We start from the raw sequence: 13,069 nt of genomic DNA on the forward strand, positions 1-13,069 counted from the left end.
ACTTCACCCATTCCACCCATTGTGCTTTGAATTTTACCCAAAATCCCTCTGCCTACAGCCCAATCAACACGAGAAACCCCAGAGCGAGCGATATCCTACATGCTTTTAATTCTGGTCATAATTCTGCTATCCCCGCTCGGAACTCCAATCACCAACCTATTGGTCATGCAATGCCGTGGATTAGGAATAGAATGTGCAGCAGACACGGAAGTAGTCGAGGCTGTAGCACTTGCCTAGCCACGCTGCCCACCCCTGATTCAGAAGCCCCTACCTCCTCCCCCTCTTCTAGCCATTTCAGAGGTCATCTCTCTAGCAACTACCTGCATACCCGTAATGGAAGAGGTCGAGCACAGATTCATGGTGCCTGTAGAGTAAATGCTGCCACTCAATCGACTGGCCCTCCTGATCCTCCTCAACCTTCTTACCATACTACCTACTTTCGCTTTCAGAGCATGATGAATCAACTAGCCATCCTCGCCACCATAACTATGGATTTAAGTGAGGATTTGAATCAACATGATGTGCAAATTGCCCGGACACAAGAACCAGAAATAGTGAAAGGGATGCCAAGCATGGAGGAGAAGACTAAGGAGATGGGTGATACAGGAGCTGGAGGAACCACAGAAAAGAAGATTTTTTTCATTCAGGAGTAGAGAAAGATATGACAGCGCCGTCCATAGTGAGGATATGGCTAGTGGCAAGCATGCAGAAGATTGACGCAAGGGAGACACGAAAAAGGCTGAAGACATCCAAGGTGGCATGTCTTCTACGATGGTGGAGGGGGATTTCTACTGTTGTCGCATTGTGGAAGAATCAGTGGATTAGGTGGACTACGGCTGCCACATAGTGGAAGAGCAACCATTTGATGCCTAGTGGGCTTCATTGGGCCGTTGAGCCTACCAGGTGGGCACCATTGGAATGATTCATGTTTTTTTTTGTTTTGACTATATGTCTCATTTGGATTGGATCACAACTGGGCTTTACTAGTTTCATGCTGACTGGAATCTGACTAGGTTTATACTCTTTTTGTTTATGAACTCGTACCCCTGCGTGGGCTTTATTTTTTTGGATACACTAGGACTGGTTTCCCCTTGGTGGGCAGTCTTGTTTTTTGTATTCTAAGATTCATAAAGAGATAACTTTGTTTTGCACTACATAGGCCGAAGCCTCCATGTAATTTTACATTTATTACTTTAATAGATCAGCATTACTTAAAAAAAAAAGGTCAATGCTATAGGATAATTCATGTATTGACTCCTACAATATTTAAATTTTATTGTTTATCTTTAGAAGGAGAAGGATATTGTTAGGACCATGGTCAAGATGCAACTTTCATGATTCATATTTAGCATTTTAGACCTACAACAATTAACACTACAAGGGTAGTACTTCATTCAGCCTAGATCATCCATGTGCCCTTGATATCAAAGGGGAAGAGAAGCTTGGTGTTTTTATAGAGATAATATTGTGTTTTGAGAGAAGGCTTGGTGTGTAGGTGTTTCCAGATGGTGTCCAAACACCAAAATGGTTTCCATCAAGTACAATGGGGGAGATTGTTGGCATTATGGGTGATGTATTTTCCTTTATGACAACCTACTTGACAAAGATGTAGTTGATGTAAACATTGTGATAATATGGTGATTGTGCACCTCATTGGTACAGAGGACATGGATAGAGGAATGAATGTTTAATGACATATTAATGATGAAAGTGAATTTTTAGAATGTATGTTTGATTCTGGTGAAGAAGGGTCATGTATGTATCCAAGTTCTATTAGTAAAATTCACATACATAATCTGAACCATGGAAATCTAGATACCAGAGGTCATCATCATGGTATTGGCCCATAATAACTGGGGTGGAAATGTTTCAAGGTTCTGAGTGTGCACAAAATTTTGTTATTCATATATGATTTGATATGAAATAAGTGTGCACGAGGGAGGAAGCGTGTGGTTTAGATATGATGGACCTAAAAGAGTAGTAAAGACTAATGAATACACTTTCATGATATACCTTATAGCTACAAATGATATGTTTATGGTTGTAATGATGCTATGATCTGAATATGTGACATTGAAGGTTCCGACATGTGAGTTGTGGTTACAACAAAAGTATGTCTCAGTGATTTAAGATCTCTACTTTTGTTTTCTTCCGAAAAATTGTGTACATATGTGCATGTGTTTTTGTTCAGTCGTATACATAGTTTGAGATATGTTTTTTCGGTTAGGTATCTACATGGGTGTTACACACGCTAATCATATATATACGTTGTTCTTCTTAATAACTATCATGAATATATTTTGAGTTAGCTTTGGTCAGGGTTTATAGTCTTGCTTATATTTGATGATGTTTGTTTTATTTTATCTTATATGTCAATGATGTATTGCTATTTATTTGGTAGTGGCGTTTGGTTTAATTTGGTTGTGGATCGAAATTTTGATTAGTTATAATGCTGAAAAAGTGTGACTAGGTATGGTTCAATGCAAGGAAATTTATAAGGAGGTAAATTTATCTTAATGTTTAGAAACCTTGGCAAATCTTACTATTCCATAATATGCAAATTGTAAAATTTTTGGCAATATTTTTCTAAAAATATTTATATTTATAATGTTTTCTATTAGTCTATATAAAATATTGGCCATTTTTGAGGTAAAATAATTTTATACTATAATATGTGGGTGAATTATTTTAACAAAAAAAGGGAATTCGTGAATATTTTCTTTTCTTTTTTTGGAAAAAGCATGGAAAATTAGCCCACCTTTGAATATTAGCCCTTAAAATTTTCCCTAGTCTAATGATATATGAATTGTTTAGTGTTACAGTGACTCAGTTAAATAATTCTATGATTTTAGAACTCTACACGGGTATTATGTAGAGTAAGCACGTATATACACAGGTTCTCCTAAGAAAAATAGAATATATATTCTACAGTTCATTTGTTCTGATTCGATTCTATATTGTCAAAGATTCAGTTAGTTTACATTTATTCAATGGTTCAATTTTTTTGACTTGGTATATTTTTATTTGGGACTATTATTGGTGTGGGCGTAGTGTGAAAATTTGATGAAAGGTGGCTTGAAGGTTTTGCTGATTGCTTGACATGTGGATCCAAAATGATACATTCTCAAACATGGTCTACAAGGTGCTGAGGATTATAACCTTCAGCGAGGGGTTAGGAGCTCCCTACCCTATAGCCTTCAGTGAGGGGGTATGAGCTCCCTACAGACTCTATTTGAGAACTATATGTAGGTGATATCCAGAGAAAGTACTTATATACACAGGTTCTCTGAAGAAAAAGAGTGTATATATTATAAATTTCATTTGTTCTGATTGGCTTATGTACTCGTAGAGATTTAGTTGGTTTACAATGATTCTTTGTTTTCGTTTTTGTGATAGAATATTTTGATTTAGGCTTATTGTTGGTGTGGGTCTAGTGTAAAAATTTGATGAAAGGTGGCTTGCAGTTTTTGGTGATTGGTTGGAAAGTGGATCCAATAAGAAACATTCTAAAACATGGTCCACAAGGTGCTAAGGGTTACATCCTTCAGTGAGGAGGTAGGAGCTCTCTTTCAGTAGGAGCCAATAGATGATATTTTAGGGTTGTATCTCCCTTTCAGTGGGTTCTCGAGAGCGAGTGGAGGTTGTAGCCTTATGTAGATGGTTTTTTGCATGCTGGTAAGAGTTCGCAATAGTAAAAAGTGTAGTGAATATTTTCCTTATGTGATAAGGAATGAACGTAGAGACAATGACAACGATGGTTTTCTCCCACATTGGGTTTCCACATCAATTTTTTGTGCTAATGTGTGTCTCTTATATCTTATTATTTATCTTTTCTTAACTTCATACTGGATGCTTAATGAATTACTAGTGTAATGATTAAGTTAACTCCCTGATGTAAGATATGACAAACTAAGTAAATTGGATATACATTTTTCGCATCTAATGAAGTTGTGTACACACACGAGTTGCATAAAGAACATTAGTGTACAAAATTATGAAAATACCATTTTAAAATTTAAGTGAATTAAAATACTGATTCACGCCCACTCTCACTATTTTTCCTAATTGATTTCCTACTATATTTGATTCTTTTCCACTAGATGCATTGATTTAGTTTCGATCCTCGTTTGTAATCCTATTTGATTGTTTTCGTTACACGTATTTATTTTAGTGAAGAAATACTTAGATAGATAAAGGAGGAGTGAGAGAGATGGAGGGACGAGGGAGAGAGGAGAGGAGGGGAACAAAGAGTGTGAGGTATAGGAAGAGGGAGTGAGCTATAAATAGACATGGAGAAAGAGTGTGTATGCTTCTGGGGTTATATAAAGGAACAAAGAAGGCAATATAGAGGGAAATAAAGATGTATATGGAAGGAAGAGGGAGGCAAGATGAGAGATATAGAGAGAGGGAGGGAGAGAGATATAGTGAGAGAGAGAGAGAGAGAGAGAGAGAGAGAGAGAGAGAGAGAGAGAGAGAGAGAGATTATGTGTGTTAGGCTGGGTGAGATAGAGAGACAATGAATGAGAGATGGAGGGGGAAGAGAAAGTGAAAAATATTACTTGCACTAGATGAATCTATTTCAGTGTAGATGTTGATTTCTATTCCTATTTGATTTCCTGCACTAGATGAATATATTTTAGTGTACATGTTGATTTCTAATCCTATTTGATTTCCTGCACTAGATGGATTGATTTTAGTGTAGATGTTGATTTCTAATTAAGCTTGATTGCATAAACTAGATGCACTAATTTAGTGTAGGCGCTAATTTCTAATCCTATTTAATTGCTTCTATGATATGCATTGATTTCAGAGAATATGTTAATTTATAATCCTACTTCATTACTTGTATTAGATGGATTTGATTCATTGTAGATTTTGATTTCTAGTTGTGTTTCATTGCTTGCATTAAATGCATTGATTTCAGTGTAGATACTGATTTATAACTATATGTGATTGCTAGAAATAGATTATTTGTAATAATATTTGATTTCCTTCATTAGATGCAATGATTTAGTGAAGAAATACATATAGAGAAAAAGGTGGAAAGAGAAAGAGAGGTAGTGACAAGGGAGATGGAGAGAAAATAAGAGAGAGAGGGAGAGAAGGAGAAGAGAGAGAGGAAGAGAAGGGGAAGAGAGAAGGAGAGGGAGGGAGACTAGATAGATATGGATACAGTTTTTGTATATTGGTGGGGTGATATAGAGAGACAAAGAAAGAGATATGGAGAAAGATAGAGATATAGATGGAAGAAGATTTACTACAATAGTGTGAGTTAAATATTTGAATGGTCTATGATTCCGACCTCCCTTTTCATATGACCAACATGAAAATATGGAAAAAATAACAAGTGTGATAATAATACTAATAGGAGAAGAAAATAGTTGGAGATTGATCGCAACGAAGACTATTTCTATTTGACTACATTCTTATTATTCACATTCTCTATCATTCAACATTATTACATTGCCAACTTTTATTCAAAACTTTTATTTCATCAATATTCATCATTCAAGTTATTAATCCTCGCTGAAGCTTAGACTTGCGGGAGGTGACTGAGAAGATGGCCTGCGCAGCGGTTTTCTCCTTCCCTGGGAATGCTTCCAGAGTCAATACTATAGTCAGAGGCGGAGAGGTAGGGACGGCCACAGCCTTAGCCCTCCACAGGAGTGGTCGCAAGAACGCGCTGCCGGATCAGTTTGAATCCCTTCAAGCAGCCGGCAGGGGTTTGTTTATACATCCCAATGACAGGATAATACATGATGCCCTCGGCATAGAAGACTTGCTAGAAGGGTTTAATTTATTAAAGGTAGATCTGAAAGCGAAGACCGATAAGCTGCACGAGTGGTCAGATCACGTTTTTGGACTCAGATCCCAACTCGGGGGCCGAGAAACGATAGGAAATGGCTTGTTTTATGTAGGGACCGAGAGCCTGCGTTTCATCTGGCGTATATCCCTACTGGTGTCTCTTGCATGCAGAAATAAGGGCCTGCATGTAACAGATCTGTACCATCACACATCTGTATGGGCCAATCACGGTAGCCACAGGCCGGATCTTCACCAGAACGCAAAAAGAAATGGCAGGGGGGTCTGCATGCTACAGATCTGCTCCCTCTTTCAATGCAATGGCCAAAACTTTTCAGATCCGGCCCTGATCTATCTGATCCAGCAAATATTCGAGACCCCAGGCAGCAGATCGGTGGCACCAAGCACAGATCGAACAGAGGGGAGGTAGATCTGGACATGCACAAAGGAAGACAACTCAAAACGAGACCAGATCTAGAAGCTTGGTTACAGCCAGAGCAGGTAAGATCAACTCGTTTTCAGATTTTTATTAACCCCCCTGAGGGGAAAACCCGATTAGTGTGGGTTCATGCAGAAGGCACCATTTTGCAGCTAAAACAGCAGATATGGACAGAGATGGGGTATCCAGTTCAAATCCAACATCTAGTGAGTGGTAGGTGGTCCCTCCAGGACTTTAGAACGATGAAAAGCTATGAGATCAACCCAGGAACAACCATTGTTTTAAACCTGAGGCTGAGAGGAGGGGCTCTGCCTCAGGGACAGCCAAGCTATTCAGGGGGAGCCAAGGGGAAAGCAGCACACCAGCACCAACTCAAAGGAGGCTTATCCTACAAAAACATTTTACAAGGCAACAGAGATTCGGGGCCCTCGCCAGACCAAGGTGGAAATAAGCCCAAGCCATACATTGTAGAACAATTGGGACAAACCCCAGCTCTGAACTTTGACTCTTCAGGGCTTGATGATTTCGTCAAGTCCTATGAAACGCGGGCCCTTATATGCCATTTTAACAGTTTCTGGCCAAAACCAATGGATCTATTCCACTGGATCCTCACCAATTGGACCATGGAATGTGACCTACATCTATGTTCCAAGGGGTTTTTTATAGTAAGATTCACATCCAAGGAAGTCAGAGACACAGTCATCAGAGCTGGGCCGTGGTTTTTGGGAACAACAGGGCTGTTTATGACCCCATGGTTTCCAGATTTCGATCCAAACACAATGACTGTATCCATAGTACCGGTTTGGGTGCGCCTCTACAACCTTCCTCTTCACTTTTGGAGTGAACAAGTCCTGGAAGGTATTGGGAATAGCATAGGGAAATATATCAAAACAGATCTGGAAAGGATTGATGAAAGGATCTACACCTTCGCACGCATTTGTGTGGAAGCAGATCTAAGCAAAGGGTTGCCGGACAACATAAGGCTGATTTACAAACGACAGAATTGGTTACAGACACTAGACTATGAAAACACAGCTTTCAGATGTAGGTTCTGTAGGCAGACAGGACACCTGCAAAGCTCATGCCCAGAAGCCAAAAAAGTAAACAGTAAGAAGAAGCAGAAAGGGAAGCAGAGGAAAGGATGGAAATTCGCCACCCCAGACTCAGAGGACGAAGAATCAGAAGCAGAGGAGGAAGAGCCTACTGCAGAGAATGCAGAGGCTACTCAAGAAACAGAGACTTAGAAGGGTACCACATCAGTCACAAAGGACTCACAGATTCCCTCAAATCAGGCAGAGATGACAAGTGTGGACCAAAGCATGGGAGGCATTAAACGACATCACCAATCAGATACTTCAGATTCAGACAAAGATCCAGGTCCACAGAATGTAGAAACACAGTTAGTAATTGCTTCGATTGAGCCCACTCAAGGAGAATGGCGCAAGGTCGAAAAGAAAAAGGGGAGAAAAACTTGAAGCGTGAGTTATACTCACTGTCGGGATTCAGTTTTTCTTCCTTTCTCTCTTCTCTCTTTTTCCTTTCTTATTCTTTGTGCACGTTAGTCTGCTAACGTTGCGGGGGTGCGTCAGCACTCGAGCCCATGGAAATGCCCAGCATATGCAATGTAACTTTTTATTTTTCTTAATAAAAAGTTCTCTTTTTCTTCGGAAAAAAAAAAAGTTATTAATCCTCTCTATCATCTAAAAAAATTGCGTAATGAGGAAAAATTAGAATTAAAATAGCCAAATTAATCTTATACATATTTAATATATTTAAAATGATCATAAGAATAAGTTGTTCCACAAATTTTCTATTGTCACACACAACTAAAACTAGATTATATCCATATTAACCTCATATCTATCAATCAATTAGAGGGATTCAAAATATCAATTTCTAAACCTATTTTTTGAGTGCAAAAAGTGAGGAAAGATTTACATCTCCAGAGATTTGATCCCTCTCGGTGCTTGATAGATCTGAGATTATGATGGATCTAAGCTAGTTTATAAGAAAAAAATTGGTTATTTTTTATTAGTTCCTTTATTTATTTTAAATCGGTATAAAGTCGTGTTATTTCATATGGAAAGAAAAATATTTTATATATGGTTTGGAGTAAAAGTGAAATATTTTTACAACAACTTGAAACACCAAAACTAACTAGTTAGTAAAATGAGCCTGAGAATATTAATGCTTTATAATATTTTCAATTAAAGCTAACAAGGAGCTTTTCGTTATACTTTTTTATTATAGGAAACATTTTTTTTCATATATAGGATATTTTATTTTTATTCTAAATGAAATATTAATATTTTTATAATTAATCAAAATTAACCAAACAAGAATTTTTACAATTTTCTTTTCTATTATAGGAAACATTTTTTTATTTATTTATAGGATCTTTTATTTCTACTTTTAGAAGTACATTTATAGCATGCAAAGAATAAAAAATTTACTTCGTACATGATCGTGGAGTGAGCATAATGAGAGTGAGACTATGAATCTTTTATAATATTTTTAATTAAAGCTCACCAAATGGGAATTTTGGTTTTTTTGGGAGACATTGTTTTTCTATTGAAATGATATTTTATTTTTATTATAAAAAGGAAACTTGTTAAGTCAAGGTTGAGTGAGGAAGAAATTACACATCTCCTTCATATGGGACTAATGTAGGATACACCTCTCAATGTAATGAATTATCTATAGTCATTTTCTACATTTTAATATGAAGGTGATGTGTAATTCATTTTATACTCATATAAAATTTGAACATAATATATGTTAATAATAGAAAGAAACAAATTATGGTAGTCATAAATAAAATGCTTCAATATTCATATCAATTAACACAATTTTAAATCAACTTTATATAAAGAGAGATAAAAAATAATATTTTTTCACTTTGCACTGAATAATATGTGTAATTTATTAAATTATTGATATGCACTTCATATCTAGAATTTAAAATAATTAACAACAAAAGAATTCAAAACTTCAATATATACAAAGAGAGAGTTTTCTTTTATTCCTTTGATAGGTGCTTTTTAATTTATGGGAGGAGGGGTTTTTTAGTTTATTCAATGATTAATATGGAGTTGACAAGTTCATTTTAAATAAATTCTCTTTACTTCCCAATAAGAAGAGCACATATATTTCAAAATGTTCTAATAGCATTTTAATGTGGACAATTTTTGACATAAATAAAATATTTCAATGCAATTTTAGTAGAGTAATTCAATGTCAATTATGTATATTCTATGTAGAAAAATTGAAAAGAATTAATGGTTAAAAATATTTATTGATGTGTTTATCAAGATGATGGAGATGTGTACTTCCTTCCACACGCAACATGGAATTGGCATATGGAAATTATATCGTAGGTTATGATGGTTGCATCAAAAGTTTTCACTGTAGCATGGGGGAGATGTTGCTCCATAATGTTATGTTTATAAATGTTACTACAAACATGTGCCTATCACCATGGGCTTTGACGAGGTCACAAACATAATACTTTGGTATAATCCACTTAAAACTTCTTGATAAGCAAAGACACAATTGCTGAACATGTTCACTACAACAGACAACAACTTATCCATTATATGAGACTCAATACCTGAAGGATATTGAGTATCAAATGTCTCATGGATATAACTTTGTGAGCTTTCTAAAATTGTCCTTATGGTAAGGCATTGAGCTCTTAGGTGCTACATCTTTACCTCCATATGACCTAGTTCCATGAACACTTGCTATTCTCTAATGAATATTGGTAGATCGGGTTCATGTTATGGCACATATCTGGGCCCGAAGCTCCAAGGAACGTTTTATTAGCACCTCATGATCAAATGATGTGAAATGGAGTTGGGAACTATTAGATGTTGGTAAAACAATCAGACCAAAGAAAAATGTTTTCAAAATATTTGATAGTTCGCAACTGAAGACAACCCACCTTGTCATATCTCTTGTCACTATGCTTATCACATAATCTACTGAAATGACATCATAATAGTCAACACCTAGAACATCATGTCATTCTTACTACTCTGCATACTATGTCATTTATTCATTATCAAATTATCATGGGGTCTAAGAGTTTTGGTATTGAGAAATCGAAAACATGTTTAGTACTAATGTGTTTGATAGGTTGAGGGAAAATATGAAGGGAAATCAACTAGTGACATTATTTGAATAGCTTTTGTTTTATGCCACCTTTCAGCTATTAGATGTTAAGAAATTTCATGAAAGAAAACATTAGATGATCCTTATGTGCCAATGAATCAGATGTTTGATATGCCAAGAACTGAAGACTATTGAGTCTTATATCCCATGGGTAGGGAAGTTCAATACACTAAGAGGAAAATATCCTCAGGCTCGATATGATGAGGCATATAATGTTTGTACTATGATTTTTGTAAATGTGATTATGTATATTATTTTTCCTACCCTAGTTGTGTGTTTCTCCTTGGTTGTGTTAACTACTTGACCTATTCTTCTTCAATTGATATTTTTTCACTACTTTTGTTGCTTGATCCACTATTATTCCTTGGTGATCAATGACACCATTGACATCAATGATAATATGTGTCCAAAAATATCACCCTTTGTAATTGATGACAATCTATGGCATATGAACACAATTTCCAACCTATGGTCCTACCAATATGAAGGCTTTCTATCAACATTCTCCTTATCACCATTTGAAAGCAATAACAAAGTATTTAATCATGATCTTCTAGCATTATATCCCCCTTTCACCAAAACAAAATCTAGAGACTCCTACCATGTGCCTATGCTTCCTTTGATCATGTACTCTCTAAATGTCTACATATACCCATTTTCATGACTACCCTTTTCTCACTATAAAACAATATCAATTATATTGGTTATTATTCATGGCATTTGTATTGCCTTGAAGTAAATATTCACTGCCCCTGAACTCGTGCCTCCTCTTACGCTAAATTATCCCTGTATTATGCACTCAACGATGAATGTAAATTCTTGAGAAGGTTATATCATCATTCTTCTACTGTAGCTCATTTTTTAAAGGGTTAAATGGGATGAGGAGATACCAATTCACATTCCTATGGGTATGAATGATATGGGTGAGTGATCACACCTAGGCTTTGTTTTAGATATTAAAATGGCTCTCTAAGAAGCAACTTGGTAAAAATATCGGCAATATTGTTTTGAGTAGACAAATAATCTATTATATCATTTTTATCCTTTACATATTCATGGAGAAAGTTATACTTAATAGGAATATTATTAATTATGGATTTCATGAATGGATGTTTATACAAGTTAATACACTTGTATTATCACATAATGTAAGAATTGGTTGAGTGCATGCCCTTGGAATATATTTGAGTTTTTTCTTCATCCATAAAATTTAGTTACAACATCAAGCTATGACAATGTACTATGCTAGGGTAGTAGGTAAAAGAATAGAATTTGGTTTCTTGTTGAGCGATGAGATGGGATAGCTAGTGAGTAAAATTGTAGAAACACTGCTACTTTCCTTATCATAAACATTAGCTTCCCTATAGAAGTCAATATAATATTTCAATATGAATTTTGTGCCTTTGGAATAACATAAACAAAAATCAAATATCCCTTGCAAATGTTTAAATATCCTATTGACTTCCTGGAAATGTTTTTCCTTGGGATTTTACTAAAACCATTCCATCAGTTCCACTTACTGCAATATGTCTCATATTTTTGTCATCAAATAATGTGTTGGCATTATGGCACATTTTTGGAGCTATGGCACAGGTGTTGTCGTTGATGGCAACTCTCTTTGGTGACTGGATCTCAGTACAGGCTTTCAGAATGAAGAAAAATACGTATACGCAGATTCACCTGGACGAAATTGCGTATACACGCGGGTTATAAGTTACAAAATCGCGTATGCATATACACGCACTTTCACGCAAGTAAAAGCGCGTATATGTTGGAGAATTTACTTTTGGTCTGTGGTAGTTAGTCCTTGGTATTTGAACCTATGGTTTTGGACCATGGTATCTTGTCAGAAGTCTTGATCCCAAGTATGGGGTCCTTGGTATTGTTTATTATGGTTTTGGACCATGGTATTGTGAAAGGCCTGAGACTATAAAAGTGGAAGGAGATCATTTGGCAAAGGATTATCTGAATTAATTGAATATCTAATAAGTGTTAGATCTGAAATATTGGTGATTGAGGTTATGGTGCAGATCTGGATCTGAATGAAGGAGGAACCTTAGCGCAAAGAGAAGGATAAGTTCTATTGATGGGTCATAATCTTTAGGCTTGAATGATAGTATCTTTGTATGATTTTGATCTGCTATATGTGGTGCATGCTTGATCTATAAATCTGATAATTTGGGTTAATTAGTTTCTGAATATCTGAAAGAGTGAATTATCCTTTATAGATCTGTACGCAGGTTCAGTGAAGCGAAGGCATGCATACACGCTGGTTCAGTGAATAAAAACAATGTATACGCAGGTTTCTCCAAACAAAGAGGTGTATGCACGCAGGTTTCAGGTTATTGAAGTAGCGTATATCTTTTCAGTTGTGATCTAGCTGCTTCTGTTTATTGGTGCAGTGTTCTGGGTTCAGAATTTGGTGTGTGGTTACTGTTACTGTGTTTTGGGTACAGCTGTCAGAGAAGTATCTACTTGATTCAGTTCTAATTGGTGAAAAGGAGATTGTTTGATGCAAAAATTCTCGATGATTGATTGATGTTCATGGATCCAGTCTGAAAATTCATGAAACGTGGTCCCTGAAGGGAAAAGAAGGTTGTAGCCTTCTGTAGGCCAGCACCTATGTACTAGTATCTTGGCTAGTGCAAGAGCTAA

This window comes from Pinus tabuliformis, chromosome 2_1 (genome assembly GCF_031772625.1).
Source record: "Pinus tabuliformis cultivar Carrire ecotype Pingquan chromosome 2_1, CPIR1, whole genome shotgun sequence".
Taxonomy (NCBI): domain Eukaryota; kingdom Viridiplantae; phylum Streptophyta; class Pinopsida; order Pinales; family Pinaceae; genus Pinus; species Pinus tabuliformis.